Source organism: Sciurus carolinensis, chromosome 2 (genome assembly GCF_902686445.1).
Source record: "Sciurus carolinensis chromosome 2, mSciCar1.2, whole genome shotgun sequence".
NCBI lineage: Eukaryota > Metazoa > Chordata > Mammalia > Rodentia > Sciuridae > Sciurus > Sciurus carolinensis.
Window position 1 is genome coordinate 168,521,714 of NC_062214.1, and position 15,580 is coordinate 168,537,293.

The 15,580-nt window shown below is 43.8% G+C and overlaps 1 protein-coding gene across 6 annotated transcripts in view; it reads left to right on the forward strand.

Moving 5' to 3' along the window:
- The first annotated feature begins 1,709 nt into the window (after nt 1-1,709).
- Susd6 (sushi domain containing 6) overlaps nt 1,710-15,580 on the forward strand; it is a 94,249-nt gene continuing 80,378 nt past the window's right edge. For all 6 annotated transcript variants that reach the window (XM_047539558.1, XM_047539561.1, XM_047539556.1 and 3 more), the window contains exon 1: nt 1,710-1,951. The gene's annotated coding sequence lies outside the window, so the exon portion shown is untranslated. The remainder of the gene's footprint in view (nt 1,952-15,580) is intronic.

The window sequence follows — 15,580 nt, forward strand, 5'->3', positions numbered from 1 at the left end:
GTGCACAGTCAGGGAATTAGTTAGCTGTTTTCATAGATGATCTGACCTGCATGTCAATGCCTACTTTTCCCCTTTTCCTCTCCATTTGTCTCCTTCAGTTATTCTTCCACCCTTTGCCCTTGTTTCCTTTCTCTTTATCCCATCGGCCCTGGCTCCAGGCTGTCCCTGTCTGGGCACAGGTTTTGCTAAGCTCTGCTGCTAAGCAATTCTGATACTTGCTTTTCAACCCCGTGATGGTCTGGGTAGTGCAGCTCCACTAGAGGAGGGGAATGAGCAGGAAGGGAGGGTGTCCATATTCCCCAAAGAAGGCAAGGAAGAAAGAAGGCAGAGCAAGGATAGTTAAAGGTAGCAACATGTCACAGGTTGCTGTGGGGCCCAGGTGAGGGCTCTCTTGGGGATGTGTGTGTGGGCGGGGGAGGGGGGGAACACCCTGCTGGCCTTGTTTGAGTTTCTTCAAGGACCTACCCTTTTAATTCAGTCTGAAAGCCTTCTAGAACTAGGTCCGTTGAGAGGCCTTGAGGTGTTGTACTCTTACCAAAGGGCATCTGGCAAAAGAAAAAAAAAAAAAAAAATTACGGGCCTGGGGTGTAGCTCAGTGGTAGAGCATGCATAAGCCTTGGGTTCCATCCCCAGTACTGCAAGGGCAGGAGGGAAAAACAAGAACACATCTGGGAGGATAGGCCTGCCTGATCCAAGCTGCAGTGGAGGCATAAATGTGTGGATTTTAATGCGGCTTCTGCTACTGCTTTTCAAGTTGGAGTGCCACCTCAACATTTATGAAGTACCTCTGAGAGGCAAGGTACAAGGGCCAGGGCACAAGATAAAAGGTCATATTGCCAAACATCAAGGGGCCACGAGCATTGTAAACACATAAGCCCAAGAAGCATCTATAGTGAGAGGTCACCACCAAATGATGTAACCATACAGTGCACAAACTGCTCACATAGGATTTGCTGGAAAGTAGCCCCAGGAGGCAAGGCTCGGGAGGGGAAAGAAAAGCTAGGAGCATGGCTCTGCCAGTCTTCGCTCTAAACTTCAGATTTCTTAACCTTGAGATCCTTCGTGTGATTTTATTTTAATATGCCTGAGAGATCACTTGGGAATGCTCGTTAAAACAGATACGTGAGGCTGACCCCAGCTTTACTGAATCCGAATAACTGGAGGTGGGGCCCCAGATCTTATTTCCACACCCACCCAAACCTCGAGGCAATTTTGAGGTTGGTAGGCTGCTCACTAGAGTTTAAGGAGTACTGCTTAATAGAGGGATAATAACCTGCTTCAGAGATTGGTGAGGCGAGCTAACAAGGCAACATGCGTGAAAGTCTTGTAAACCTAGAGCTTTTCTTTGCAAATGATAGTAACTCAATACTCCAAAATAACACCTAAATGATAACAACCGTACAAGAACTGGAGAGTGCACTACAAACTTCGCAGTCCCAGTAGTTACCACAGCTGGTCCCACACCACCTCAGTCAGAGCGACTGTCCCTTTAAGCACCCCCCCCCCCCCCCCCCCCCCGCATCGCCATTTCGCCTCTCGCTGGACCTCAGGCCGGCTGGCGGCGCGTGCGTGCAGAGCCTCTTCCAGGGTCGGTCGCGGCGGCGCGACGCCGGCGCTTGTTGCGTGCGCGCCTGGCCCCGCCCCTTCCCCCGCCCCTTCCCCTCCTCCCTCTGCGGGGCCTCCCCCGCCCGCGCAGTACAGCTGGGTCAGTGACGCTGGCGCCGCCGCCGCCGCCGCGTTCCATTCTCCGAAGCCGGCGACCGCCTCGCCGCCTCCCTCTCTCTCTCGCCTGCCTCCTCCTCCCGCAGCGCCGGCCAGCGCCAGCTAGACAAGGGCACGCGGGGCCTCGCCGAGACCCGAAAGGGTTGCGGGCTCGCGCAGCGACGGAGCGGATCCCGTGGCGCGGAAGCTGCGAGTGCTGCCCTCCCGGAGGTCTCCGCGCCGCTCCTGGGTGAGTTGTCACCGTGGCCGGCATTGTGTCACTAGCGCGCCTGGCCGGCTGTCAGGGGCGCGGGTGGGCGCGCACCGCCGGGATTGGCTCTGGTTGGAGCTCCGGCCGTCTGCTCCCCGCGCCGGCCTGCTGTCACCCGGCTGCGAGCGGCACCGGCCTTAGCCCCGCGCCGGCTTGGCCCGGCCCGGCCCGGCGGGACTGCGGGGTGGCGGTGTGGGCTGTATCGGGCTGGGGAGGACCGGACGGCTGACTGGAGGTCGAGCACTTGGGGACCCGCACTCTGGGCAGAGCCAGTGGGGCCAGCACTGTTTACCGGGTCCTAGCGCAGGGGTAGGCGGAGGCCGTCTTTATTACTGTTACTATTTCCCTCCAACCGAATAAAGCTGCGGGTCTTGCGCTGGGCAGGGCAGGCTTAGCGGAGGTGGATTTCCTGAGGAAATCGTGGAGTCGCCTGTGCGTATGCGTGAGCCTTCTGGAGCCCCTGTGCCTCGTCTGCGCTTTTAATCTCAAAAACTTTTCTAATTATCTGGACTGAAACTCACCAAAGCCACTTCCTGTCTGGTTTTTCTTTCTTTCTTTCTTTCTTTTTTTTTTTTTGGCTATACATACAGACTTCCTTTTTTACGCCTGACTTTTGGAGACCCAAATATTAGCGTGAGTCTGACTCTCCAGCACGGTGGTGGCTGTGCAGCTGCCACAGTGGAAAAAGTTACCTGTAACGGGATTGGGACGGGCAGATGGTTATGGGGACTGTAAGACTCAGGAGAAAAGAGGCATCAGAATCAAGTGTTTGCGTGGGTAAAGGGAAATTCACCTCTCAACAAAGAGGCCTAATGCAGCTGCTGTTGCCACCGAATTTTTTTTCTCTGTGGCAGGCGGCATTGCAGGGCTTTGTTGCTCTTGCTAACTGGGGTTGTGTGTGCTCTGTACAGAGTTGAAGAGGATTACCCCGTTCAGTTTAACCACAGTTTTTTACTTCCTTTCTAGATCTGCAGAATGGGGAGTATGTGTTTCCATCCTTCTCAGTGATTGGTACAGTTTTTTTTTTACTATTTGAATCCCTTTGGGTTAAAAAATGTGTATGAACTTTTTCTGTCTTGGGAATTCCACACCCAAATTGTCACCATCTAGTGGAGGCTAGTAGAGACATGCCCTTGGCGCTGACTTCTGAGTTTTCTGAGCTTTGCATTTTTTAGTTAGATGCATATTCAACCAGAAATGAAAATTTTTCTCCGAGTTGGATATTTCTACCCCTCAGTAAAGGAGTATTTTAATAAAACAACAATAATAGCAATAATGTGGAAAAGTTCCTGAGGACTTCCTGTGTGCCAAGCTTTTTGCTGAGAGTTTCACTTTTGCATTTCATTTAATAACAGATTTTTGAGGTGGTTATTGTCTTCCCATTTTTCAATTGAGACCAAATCTAGACAAGTTAAATAACTTGCCAAAGATCACAAAGATAGATTCTGGAGTCTTTCTAGAGCTTTCTTGCACTATTACTTCAGCCTGTTTCTGAGATTATGAGTATCCTTAACTCTCCAAGATACACATTTATGGTGTACTTGCACAACACTTATTTGTTCATTCAGTTTCACAAGTATTTATGTGATACAGAATGTTTGCCAGACACATTCTATACTAGGTGTTGGGATACTGCAATGAATAAGATAGAATAAGTCCTCATAGAGTTCACTAAGTCACCTTGTTTTGGTTTGTGTTGTTTGCTTTCCTTAGGGTCCATTTGCTGTTTAAGAAACTTCTGCCTAGTAAGTTAAATAAGGGACAGTATCAGTATGAAGCCTGGAGATGGGATTCTTGTGTACAGAGCGAGTTCTTGGATACTGTAGTAGAAATGGTATATGAAACAAATCCTCACCTATTACTGGAAGGGCTTAGAACTCTAGGTGGTCAGTGTTTAAACCTGATAACAAAGCCACTATCAGATGGCACAGTTTTACTGAATTGCAGAGGCTCGCCTTCTCAAAACCCAGAATTTAGCCCACTGAAAGAAGAGAAAGACAGGTAGAATAAGGTGCTACATGCAGAGGCTGGCAGGTGAGGAGGCCTCAGCACTTTGCTTGGTTTCCTGGCAGGTCTCCATGGTGCCGTGATTGAACTTGTGCTCTTATGTAATGGTGCATCTCCTGGCAGGGGATTTCCTCCTTGGCTGTTGCTGGGGCAGCAGTTCCTGCTGCTCCCTACCCCCTCCACACATACATATGCATTCACCCTCCAAAGGTAGTAATTCACCTGGCTTCTAAAAGTAAGACTTCTTTCAAGTTTATTGTTACTAAGCATTGTTTCACTTGCTGCAAGCTTGTCCATTCCCTAGATAAAAACTTGCCTTTTGTTTCGAAACTTTCCTTGTGTTCTTGCTCCATATCCTTAGCTCTCCTGACAACCAGTTTACTGCTAGTATCCTCTGTGGGTTCAGGGAAATACAGCAGCTTTACAAAACAAACAAAAAGTCAGCGAGGAACATGATATTCCTTCATTGCAGTAGCAGGTGAACTGGGAGAATAAAACACTTGCTTGTAGAGAGGAAAAGACTGAGAGCACAGGCGCTTGTCTTTCCCTTCTTCCCCATTTACCAAGGGACAAGTCATGAGAGACAGTGGCAGGGCCATTTGCAGATCCACTGTGCCAGGTTGCATAACTGCCATACATAGGGCATTTTACTGAACTCCTAAGTTGACATGCGATCTCTAGGCTGAAGCTGAAAGCAGGATTCATTTTCCCTTTTCTGTCTGCTTAGACTCTAGGGAATACTTGTTTTGGGATTTCCTCAAGCAGTAAGAAAACGATGAGAAGGAACAGAGAAAGGAATTCTTTGGCTTTTTTTTTTTTTTTTTTTTTTTTAAGCCGTGAAAGCAAACATTGCTCTTTTGCAGACATGAGTATTGACGATTAGGACATTTGGATTAAGGGAAGCACTTACACAAATGCATGTGTGATGAGAGGCTCCCCTGGTTTCTCTCCAAATCTATGTGGGGTTACCTACATAGTCCATTTTCTGTTGCTATAACAAAATTTCTGAGAATCAGGTAATTTAAGGGTAGAAGTTTATTTGACTCACAGTTTTGTAGACTGGGAAGTTCAAGAGCTTGGTGCTGGCATTCTACATCATAGGGCATCACAGAGTGAAGCAGCATTCTTGGTAGCTTGGGTCTCTTCCTCCTCTTAAGCCACTAATGCCATCATGGAGGCCCCACCCTCATGACCTCATCCAGACCTAATTACCTGTCAATACCTCCACCTTCCTGTCCTACCTCCAAATAGCATTAACATATACATTTGAGATTTAAAATTCCAACACTTGAATTTTTAGGGGACACGTTTTAACCAGAGCACTTATATACCTCACTATAGTGAAGTTTCATTTAGTGGAGTAATCTTTTAAAAATTCATGTTCTTAAGTTATGTTGCTACATCATGGAATACTTGGAAACCAGAGCAATGAGAAATATTGCCTGTAATGTGGGAGGGCTGTTTCTCTATTGATGGGAGCAAAGACTGTAGCTTGAGTTTAGAGCTGGAGGCTTTGTGATGGGCATGTGAAGCTGTTTATGGCTTTGGATCTGAGACCCAGGAAGCTGTCAGGCAAGCGTTGGGGTGACTGCTTTCAAACATCAAGATCTGTTCACTGGACCCTGGCTCAGATTCAGTGTAATCAGTTTCCTTGGATGATCGTAAGTTCATTTTTTTAAAAATATATTTTTTAGTTGTATATAGCTACAATGCCTTTATGTGATGCTAAGGATCGAACCCAGTGCCTCACACGAGCTAGGCAAACATTCTGTGAGTACTATTGTGTATAAACCTTTTATGTGAGAAGGTAGAGGTCGTGATAGGCCCTCTGTGTTCTTCCTTCTTGTGCTCATGACTATCTATAAGGTGCCCTTTAGTTTTGTTTTGGCCTAGAAACCAGAGGCTCTCTCATCCTCTGGTTCTCAGCTGAGTGTGGAAGTCTTTATGTGGTAGTCCTCAGCAGTGGCACTGAGCTGGATTGCTGCACCTGTGAAAGGCCAGCTGTACTACTGTCAAGGTGGGGTTGAGCAGTATCTCTGAAGATACTGGGTATAGCACAGCAGGAAGTGCAACAACTGCAGCAAGAACTGAACCAGACTTCACAGACTCTAGTGTTGCTTGTGATGTACTCTCCCTCCCTGGCTTTTACATCTCAAAAAAGGAAAACAGCCATCCTTGAAACATCTGAAGGCCGCATGCCAAGAATTCATGCTGTACTCCCAAAACAGGATATTACTGAAGCATTTTCTCAAGCAGAAACAGATGTAGTTCCCTGTTACTATGGCCATTGTTAGTAGATCCTTAGAATTACCTGATAGTGTGTGTCCTAATGTGTACCCTCTCACACAGAGCAGTATTTCATTTAAAATTTTTAAAAATAGAACCCCATTTCTTGATTTGGGGAAGTTAGCTTGGGATTCCGGATAACAGCAATAGATTCTCAGTGAGTCTGTAGGCTGCAGAGGTGGTGACTGACAATTCTTTTTGCTCAGAAGAGGATCTTCTATGGTGAAAAGTTAAACAGGATTCTTTTTTCTCTTACTGTTGGAGATTGGAAACAAAATCTCAAAGAGACATGAATAGGGACTCTTTCCCAGCCTCCTCTTAATACCTTTTCTTAAGGAGGAGAAGCATCTATCTCATCTTTCCAAATCCAACTTAGTTGCCAGCAGTGACTTGCCTTCACTCATAGAAGTTTAAGATTAGAGTGTGGAGCTGTTCTTTGTGTACACTATCTTGCTTAATTTTTCATTTCAGCTATAAGGATTCAGCTTCTAACAAGGTCAGTAAAAGTGAAACTGGCTTCTGAGAATGGATAGAAGGCTGTTTATCCAACTCTTCCTTCTTTGGGTTGTTTTCTGTTGATCTCAGTAAAGTGGGTGGAAGTTTGAAAAAGAATAAGATGGCTTTGCTTACTTTGCATTTTAAATCATAATAGTCTGAGCAAACTGATTGAGGGAAATTTTGTTTTTTAATTGCCAATACACTGGAATGAGATTATAGAGTTTGGAAGATAGAGGGGGTGGGGTGGGGCAGTGGGGAGCTGGGGAAGGAGGGGAACTCACCATGATTTGACCATCCTAACAAACATCCTTTCTGTGTATCCTGTTTTTTTCTATCTTTATTGGTAATTCAATTTTGTATTGTGTTTTTTTCCCCTCATTAGCTTTATACCAAAAACAGTTTCCTGTGATGCACCCTTTATCATTATTTTTATTTTATTTTAGTGCTAGGGCTTGAACCCAGGAATATTTTACCAGTGAGCTACATTCCCAGCCCTTTTTATTTTTTATTTTGAGACAGCGTCTCGCTATGTTGCCTAGGGCCTCACTAAGAGACTGAGACCGGCCTCAGACTTGCAATCCTTCTGCTTCAGCCTCCTGAGTCACTGGTATTACATTTGTGCACCACCATGCCTGGCTTATTTTTTATTTTGAGACAGGGTCTAAGTTGTCCAGGCTGACCTTGAACTTTTAATTCTTCTGCCTTAACCTCCTGAGTTGCTGGGATTATAGGTGTGCATCACTATGCTAGGCTCAGGGAGAGATTTTAAAAGCTATACCTATATTTCCACTCTATATTTACACTTTGAAGTTGACATTCTATTTAGTTATACAGTTTATTTTAGGGAGAACAGTGTTATAGCAAAATCTTTTGGTTCTGTGGTTTGGAGTATTTTATATTGAATCAAGAAAAGATGCTGCCAGGAAAAAATTTTTACTGTAGTTTTGAAGTTTGAACTCTCCAGTGACCTTGTTTTCAAATCTTTGATGCAGAACTTTACACATAGGTGAGAATTGACAGATCTAAAAGTGCTTAAATTTCATGTACATGTACTACTGCTTTAAAAAAAAAAAAGAATTTTCATTCTGAAACCTCACTTCTAAATCATGTCGTGTTTTACAGGGAACTTTACCGTACCCCATGAGAGCCTTCCTTATCAAGTGAAATTTATAGTTCTCAGAAGTTTTTCCTTTCCTTGTGAAAAATTTCATGCCAGGGTTCTGTGCACCTGCTTCTGCTAGGCTGGGAAGCGAACCAGCAAGGTAGGGAGGAGAGGGAGGGACTAATTGCAGCGAAAATGAAGGGCTGATGGAAAATGCTCTAGCACAGCTTTCATGGGCTCTCACAGGTGGACCTCAGTTACACCTGAGGTTAAAAAATGCAGATCAGGCTGGATACCAAAAGGAGCAGATGGTGCCGCTGAGCTGTCATTTCCTCTACAGGATCTACCCCTGAGTGATTTTATATCATACCAACCGTCTTACTAGAATAATGCAACAGTGTGTCTTCTTTTGCCCTTGTCCTAATTGTAACTAGTGTTCATGACCAAACACTGGTCTTCCTTTCCCCTGCCTCTAGATCCCTACTAAATGCTCTTGAAAGTGTACACATGTAGGTCACCTAATTGTTTTATCAGGGGGTAAAGATAGTTCTACTCTTGGACAGATGTGGCATAGGGCACATGCCCTTTGTCCAACAAGACAGATAAAAACAAGGAACTTGAATTATTTTCTCTGTAACCAAGTCCAAGGAACCTCCAGAAAGTTCTCTGTCATGTGTGTGTGTGTGTGTGTGAATGTAGTCATAACTTTCTTGCCAAAATTTTGGGATTTGGAGCAGACCCTGACTGTTAATACAACTTCTGTTCCCAAGTCCTAGAAGTTTCAAAAGGCTGAGTGAGGTGACATGACAGTCTTATATGAAGGTTCAAATTATTATTTCTTAAAAGTTTTTTAGTTGTAGATGAACACAATAATATTTATTTTTATGTGGTGCTGAGGATCAAACCCAGTGCCTCACACATGGCTAGGCAAGTGCTCTACCACTGAGCTGCAGCCACAGCCCCTGAAGGTTCAGATTCTTGACAGTAGGTATCTAGTTGCTACCAAAATTCCTTGTACAACAAACCAAGTGTGGGAAAAGAGACACAATAGACCCATGAGATGTTAAGAATTAACAGAATGAGACTTAGGGAATTGTCTTATTCTATCTTCTCATTTTTTTAGAAAGTAAAAATGGGATATGGATCCTCAGAGCTGACTTAACTGAGTGTTGACAGGACCAATGGAAAATCCGGGCTCCATATTCCTAGTCTAGTGCTTTTTCTACCCCAGTGTGATCACCTTGTTTCTCCTCTGGGTCCTTCCCATGAAAGGGAACTGGAAACCGAACAGAGTTTGTGGTTCATATTGTTTTGAACAAAATTCATGTCTCTTCTGTTTTTGTTATGATTGTGGTTTTGAGTTGAATATTGAGATTACAAAGGGAATGAGTCTTTAAGGTCAGTTTGTCTCCTGGAGAACCATTCTGTCTTTATTTTGGGTGGTACTGGAGGATTAAACTTAGCACTTCAAACTTTTGAATATGCTAGGCAAGTGCTTTACCACTGAGCCACATCCTCAACTCTTACTTTATTGTATCAGTCCGTTTTATTTTTTATATTGAGACAGGGCCTCACTAAGTTGCTGAGGCTATCTTCCAACTTTCAATCCTCTTGCCTCAGCCCCCTGAGCTGGGATAGGCCACCATGCCTGGGTCTTTTCTGATTTTTATTTCGAGACAGAGTCTTGCTAAATTGCTGAGATGGTCTCAGACTTGGGATCCTTGTGCCTCAGCCTCCCCAGTTGCTGGGATTATGGAATGTGCCACCACGTCTGGCTCTCTGAAAACTATTCTTAAAATGGGTGCAGTTGTACCTAGACAGGCCTCTTAACTATTTTATCTCTATGCTGTGCTTGTTTGCAATTCAAAACACCACCTGACTTTAGGCCAGTGAGGTGTGTTCTCTGCCAGTTTTCCCTTTGGGGCCCTCTAGCCCAGGTGGGACAGTGGCAATTTCTAATTAACATCCTAGACTGAGTAGTATTCTTTCGGATTGTCCGAGAGACAACATGAAGCAATCTGGGAGAGCTGATTCCATCCTCTACCCCCATCCTTGCTTCCATTTCACCCCACCCAACCCCACCTAACCCTTTTAATAGACCAAAACCCTCTCAGTTGCAGTTCTTACTTCCTCAGGCTTGTTTTATGTGGAATCAGCCACCCACTCAGATGCAGTGTGAATGCACATCTCTAACTGTATGTTTCTAACTAGTCAGGAAGGAAACAGGTCATATATGCTGGCTTTCCTCATCCCAGAAAGCCAGTTAGCACAGTTTTATGTTGACTGGGTGCTGCTGCTTCATTTGGCATGCTTAAGACATTACTAGAGAATTAATGAATGGAATGTTGGCTGGTCCACTTCTTTATCAATCCTTAATTTTCCATCCCGCCTCCAGATAGAAACTCTGCTGTGGGAAGGCCATCTCCCTCCTTGTTTCAGTCCTGTGGGGATTTTGCTTGTTACCCAGGATGATAGCAAGAAAAACAGGCTCTGGGTTTCATAAGAGTTCATCGGTCCATCTTTTTTTCCCCTTTACATGCACCCTCAAGTCATGATAATTTGTGAGCTGATTATCTAGTTGGGCTCTGATGCTGGTCTGGTGGGAGGTGAGTAGATAGTTGCTGCAGAAACGAAAAGGAAGTAACTAGTCATTTGTTTGGCATGTATTTAGTGAATTCCTGTTCTGGGCATTAGGTATACTGTACTACGTATTCAGGTGTGACAAAGAACAAAATGGGCACAGTACTTGCCTGCATGGAGTTAGCAGTCTGGAGAATACCCAGGGGTTAATATGAGACAGTACTGGAGGATTCTGCTGGGTATGTGGTGGTACATGCCTGCTATGTGTGCAGTAGACTCTCATCCTGACTGCTCTCGCTTGTCTGTGACTTCTGTCCTCTAAGCCTGTAGTCACCCTGGAAGGGACAGAATGACTGGAGAACTATCCCTGGAGAGTCCCCCTTGCCTCCCTAGCAAGCAGCTTTCCATTCTCTGGAGTAAGGTAATCTAGGAGTTTGATCTGTCCTGAGGATTCCTGCTGTCCAGGTTTACTTAACCAATCAGATTTTAATCCATAAGTGTTTTGGGGACCTGAATATGCTTTTTTCTTTTTTTAATTAAGGGAGAAAATGCAGGTGAGAATTTTACAGTAAGAAATTTGGAAAGTATGGTCTGGGGTTGTGGCTCAGTAGTACAGTGCCTGCCTAGCATGTGCGAGGCATTGGGTTTGATTCTCAGCACTGCATATGAATAAATAAAATAAGGTCCATTGACAACTAATATTTATAAAAAAAGGAATTTGGAAAGTAGTCAGTAGACTACTCAGAATAGCTCAGATTCCTAAGGGAATCATCTTCCTTCTCTTATCTCCCCAACCCTCAGTTTTAGATATGAATATTGATTTGTGAAATCTTTTTTTCCTGTTTCTTTGTTTCTGTGACTTAATAACCCCTTAGGGGCAGCTAAGGACTTAGGCTCCCAATAGACATAGGTTCCCCTGTATTTTTACCTCTCTAGGTAGCTTTGTCTGTGCAGGCCCAGGCTGACACTGTAAGTTCCCTGAAGTCAGGGACTACCTCATTCACTTCTTTTTACCCACTGCTCAATTAATAGGTTGATTAATAAGTGATTGACCAGGAATAAAGGATTAAAATTAAAAGTGTGGGAGGGCAAGGTGATATTGAGGCACTGAGTCTTGATGATAAGGAATGAAACAGTGTTATTGTTGATTAATTCTGAAATTGAAGATATTTGGAAGGGGACTTGGTTTGAGTGACAAATACAAACAAGGTGGTAAAAGCTGTTGGAAATTTGCCAAGTTTACTCTGGTGGCAGGAAAAGAAGACTGTTTAGGAACCATGGTGTTGGGAAGTGAAGGAAAGAGGAGATGTTGTCCAGAATGTTTTAACAAGATCAGACACAAACTCTAGTGCCTCTTAAGTGTTATGGTTGGAATATACCAAAGAGCCATTTCTGCTGATTTTCATGTGCAGATCTTTATTTCTAGATTCTGTAGTTCTTGTAAAAGGAGGCCTCAGTCACTCACTGAAGCCAAGTTACACATTTGCCCCTGCAGTTTGGAGAAATAAATATATTTTGTGTCCAGCATGAATGAATAATATGAGATGGCTTGTTTCTTTGTTCTCTGGCATTGAATTCTTTTGGTGGCACTTCTGTTACTTATGGAATTATAAAATATAGTTATGTGGGTCATCTCCTTTGATGGCCTGTGTGTGCTTTTTTAAAAGCACATTTTTGAAACAGGAGCTATTCTGTACAAATGCTGACATGCTTTTCTAGGAATTCATGTGAGCAGTAGTAAAATGAAGAGATTTCAGAGCCTTTGGTGTTAGTGTCACTATCTATCAATAGGGAAGATATTGGTAGGTGACAAGGTGAATATTTTTCAAGCAGTGTATCTGACTTGTTCATTAATTGAGCAAGTATTTATTGAATGCCGTCTACTATTTAGTTATCTCCCCACTGGGATTCTTTGCAGTAGACAATTTAATACTTAATTATGCATTTTGATTTGTTCTCCAATGTTTTGGTTAGTCTTTTCTGTTCATAAACTTCAAACCCCTTGAGGATGATTTAAGTTTCTTCTGTGTTTAATTTGGAGGCTGGACTTCCATATTAATATCAGCAAAGCTTTTTTCATTTTACAGAATGCTTTCACTTAAGACATCTCGTGAAAAACAGGTGATCTTCTATACCTTTGGGTTCTTACTGTGCATATTCAAGCAACCTTGAATTGAACACTTGGGGAAAAAAGGTTGTGTTTGTGCAAACAATATGTACAGCCTTTTTTTGAGGGGGTCATTAAGCAATTTGGTATAAAAACTATTTGCATAGCATTTACATTGTATTAGGTCTTATAAGTAATCTAAAGATGATTTAATATAGATAGGAAGATTAGTGTAGATTATGTGCAAATACTACACCATTTTATATAAGGAACTTGAACATCTACAGATTTTGTTATTCATGGAAATAAACCAGTCCCTGTGGGTAGTAAGAGAGGACTATACATCAAGGACAATTTTAGTCCCATTTTTCATATGGGAAAAGGAAAACCCAAATTTGGCAAACAGTAGGTATTCAGCAGCTACTGTACTTGTATAGTAGGGATGCTGAGTCATCTGGGGCTCAAACACTAAATCAAATATTTGTAGCTCATGCTGGGAAATGAGGAACCTCTAGGGATTGCACAATTGATAAACTTACTTGCTGAGAAACAGCAATATAATAGCAGTAGTTCCTTTCCTGTTCCCTCACCACTATCTCAATACAAGGTCAGCTCTTGTGTACTTATGGGACAAAACTGTGAATGTCTACTTTTTTTTTTTTTTGGTACTGAGCATTGAACCCTGGGGTGCTTTACCACTGAGCTATATCCCCAAGTCTTTTTAATTTATTTTATTTTTAAAAAATTTTTTGGGGTACTGGGGATTGAACTCATGGGCACTTGACTCCTGAGCCACATCCCCATCCTTATTTCATATTTTTATTTAGAGATGGTCTCACTGAGTTGCCTAGTGTCTTGCCATTGCTGAGGTTGTCTTTGAACTCATGATCCTCCTGTCTCAGCCTCCCAAGCCGCTGGGATTACAGGCACCATGCCCAGGTTATTTTTTATTTTGAGACAGGGTCTTGCAAAGTTTCTGAGACTGGCCTTGAATTTGGGATCCTTTTCTCTCAGCCTCAAAAGTTTCTGGGATTACAGGTGTGAGCCACCATTTTAGCATATGTGTACTAACTTAAATGGCGGTCTTCTTATCCTAACTAAGGAAGTGTGTTCTGTTACAATGTAAGAGGTTTTTATTTTTATTCTTTCGGAGGAGGAGGGAAAGACCATAGGGACAAAACCCTCTTATTTAGAAATCTATGTAGTTGGCAGGTTATTAGAAGGTTCAGATGAAAGTAAAACAGCAGAAATTCTGAATTCTTTGGGACCCAAGGACTGTGCCATGAAGATTTTGAGCAGCTTTGGAAGCTTACTCTGAATCAGGCATTGTTGGAATCTTTGTCCTAATCATTCTTCTGCATGTGTGTTTTGACTCTGGGCATCAAAGTGAGTCTAGGGCCTGCCCCTGAAATGCCCCTGTGCTACTTCCAAAGGGAAACTGTCTTTGCCTCAGGAACTATGAGGTCTCCTGAAGACACTTCCTTGCTTTTGCTTTTGTCACCAGGAGTGCAGTATCTCCTATAGGCCAGGCTCCTCTTCCCCACTGTACTGCCCTTGTTTGCAGAGCCCCAAGATGAGCCTGTGTGGGTAGTAAGGCGGTTAGCAGTGGAGGGATTGCCTTATCCCTGGCAGCTTAGAGTTGAAGGAATATAAAGCAGTACTAATGTTCTTGGGCAGGGATGTGCTTTTTAGTCTGTTTTTCCCATTTAGTTGGGAGAGTGGAGGAGTAAGCCTGGCTATTGGCCTTGCAGTTTACCCCTTCCTATGTCCAGTGAAAATGAACAGAAGTGGGTACTTATGTGGAGCCAGTGGAGGGTAGTGGACTTTAAAATTAGAGTGATCCTGCTTTCAGCCTCGTCACTGCCACTTACCAATTTTATAACCTTGAGCAACTTTAACCTCTTTGAGGCTGAGTTTTATCATTTGTAAAATGAAAATGGTGTTAACACTATTTCTAGAAGGGTAGCTACCAAATATTAATTATCTGGGTAAGGAATTCTTTGTTGTGAAGATAAGGGGAACTATGACTTCTAAAACTTCCTTTTTCTATCATTTGAATTTTTTACCTGGGATTTGGCACATAGTAAGTGCTCAGTATATATTAATATTGTTACCTTCATGACTATGCTTAAAATGTGGCATGAGTTGTACCCACTTTAAAGTTACTGAAAGTGAGCATAGCATAATTAGGTGATGTTTTAAAGGCCTGATATTGGGTTACAGCAGAAGTGGTGCTTGGCATCTGCATGGTCTCAGTCAGTGCTTGCTTTGTCAGAGTGGAAAGTGGCAAACCCAGAGGTCTTTCAGATGTGCAAAGAGGAGTCTGGCCAGGGCTACAGACTTGCAATGCAGCAGAGCACTGCTGGTCTGCACAGAGGGGTTAGCAAGGGTCATTTTGTTTGGTGGGGTGGAGACCAGCCTTGGACCACATCCTTTCCCTGCATTCCCGGGCAGATGGACCACATCCTGAGTGACTAAAGGGAGGGACTTGTTTCCTCTCCTTTTTCTTCCACATCCTCCTTGTTGGTAGGTGACAGACTCCCTGCCACAGCTCTTGTTGTGGTTCAGTTCTCTGAATTCAGATTCACATTCAGAACATTCAAGTCTGGTCTTCTCTGTGAGACTGTCCCTGCTGCTGGAGGACACCCTGACACCCACCTCAGGAACCTGTGCATTTTCTTCTTCCTTTATCCTGGCAGACCTGCAGAGGACAAGTACAGCTTCTCTAGGAGAAGGCCTCCCTCTCGATCCTCCTTGGTGCTACCATAATGTCTGACCCACCACAGTAACTATCTGCCTGTTTCGGGAGACTGAATGGTGGCACTGAAGCCATTCTTGGTAGGAAATAGGTTCTGAACTTCACTGGGGACTTCTATATATTCACATTTGAAGAAGAGAAATCCTTGGGTGGTTTCTACCCAGGGCTGTTTCCAGAGAAGAGATTCTCATCCCCAAACGCAGCCCTGGAGTCAGAGCTGATTAAGCCCCCAGCTTCGCACTTGGGTTTTAAGGCATACTTCTCATCCTT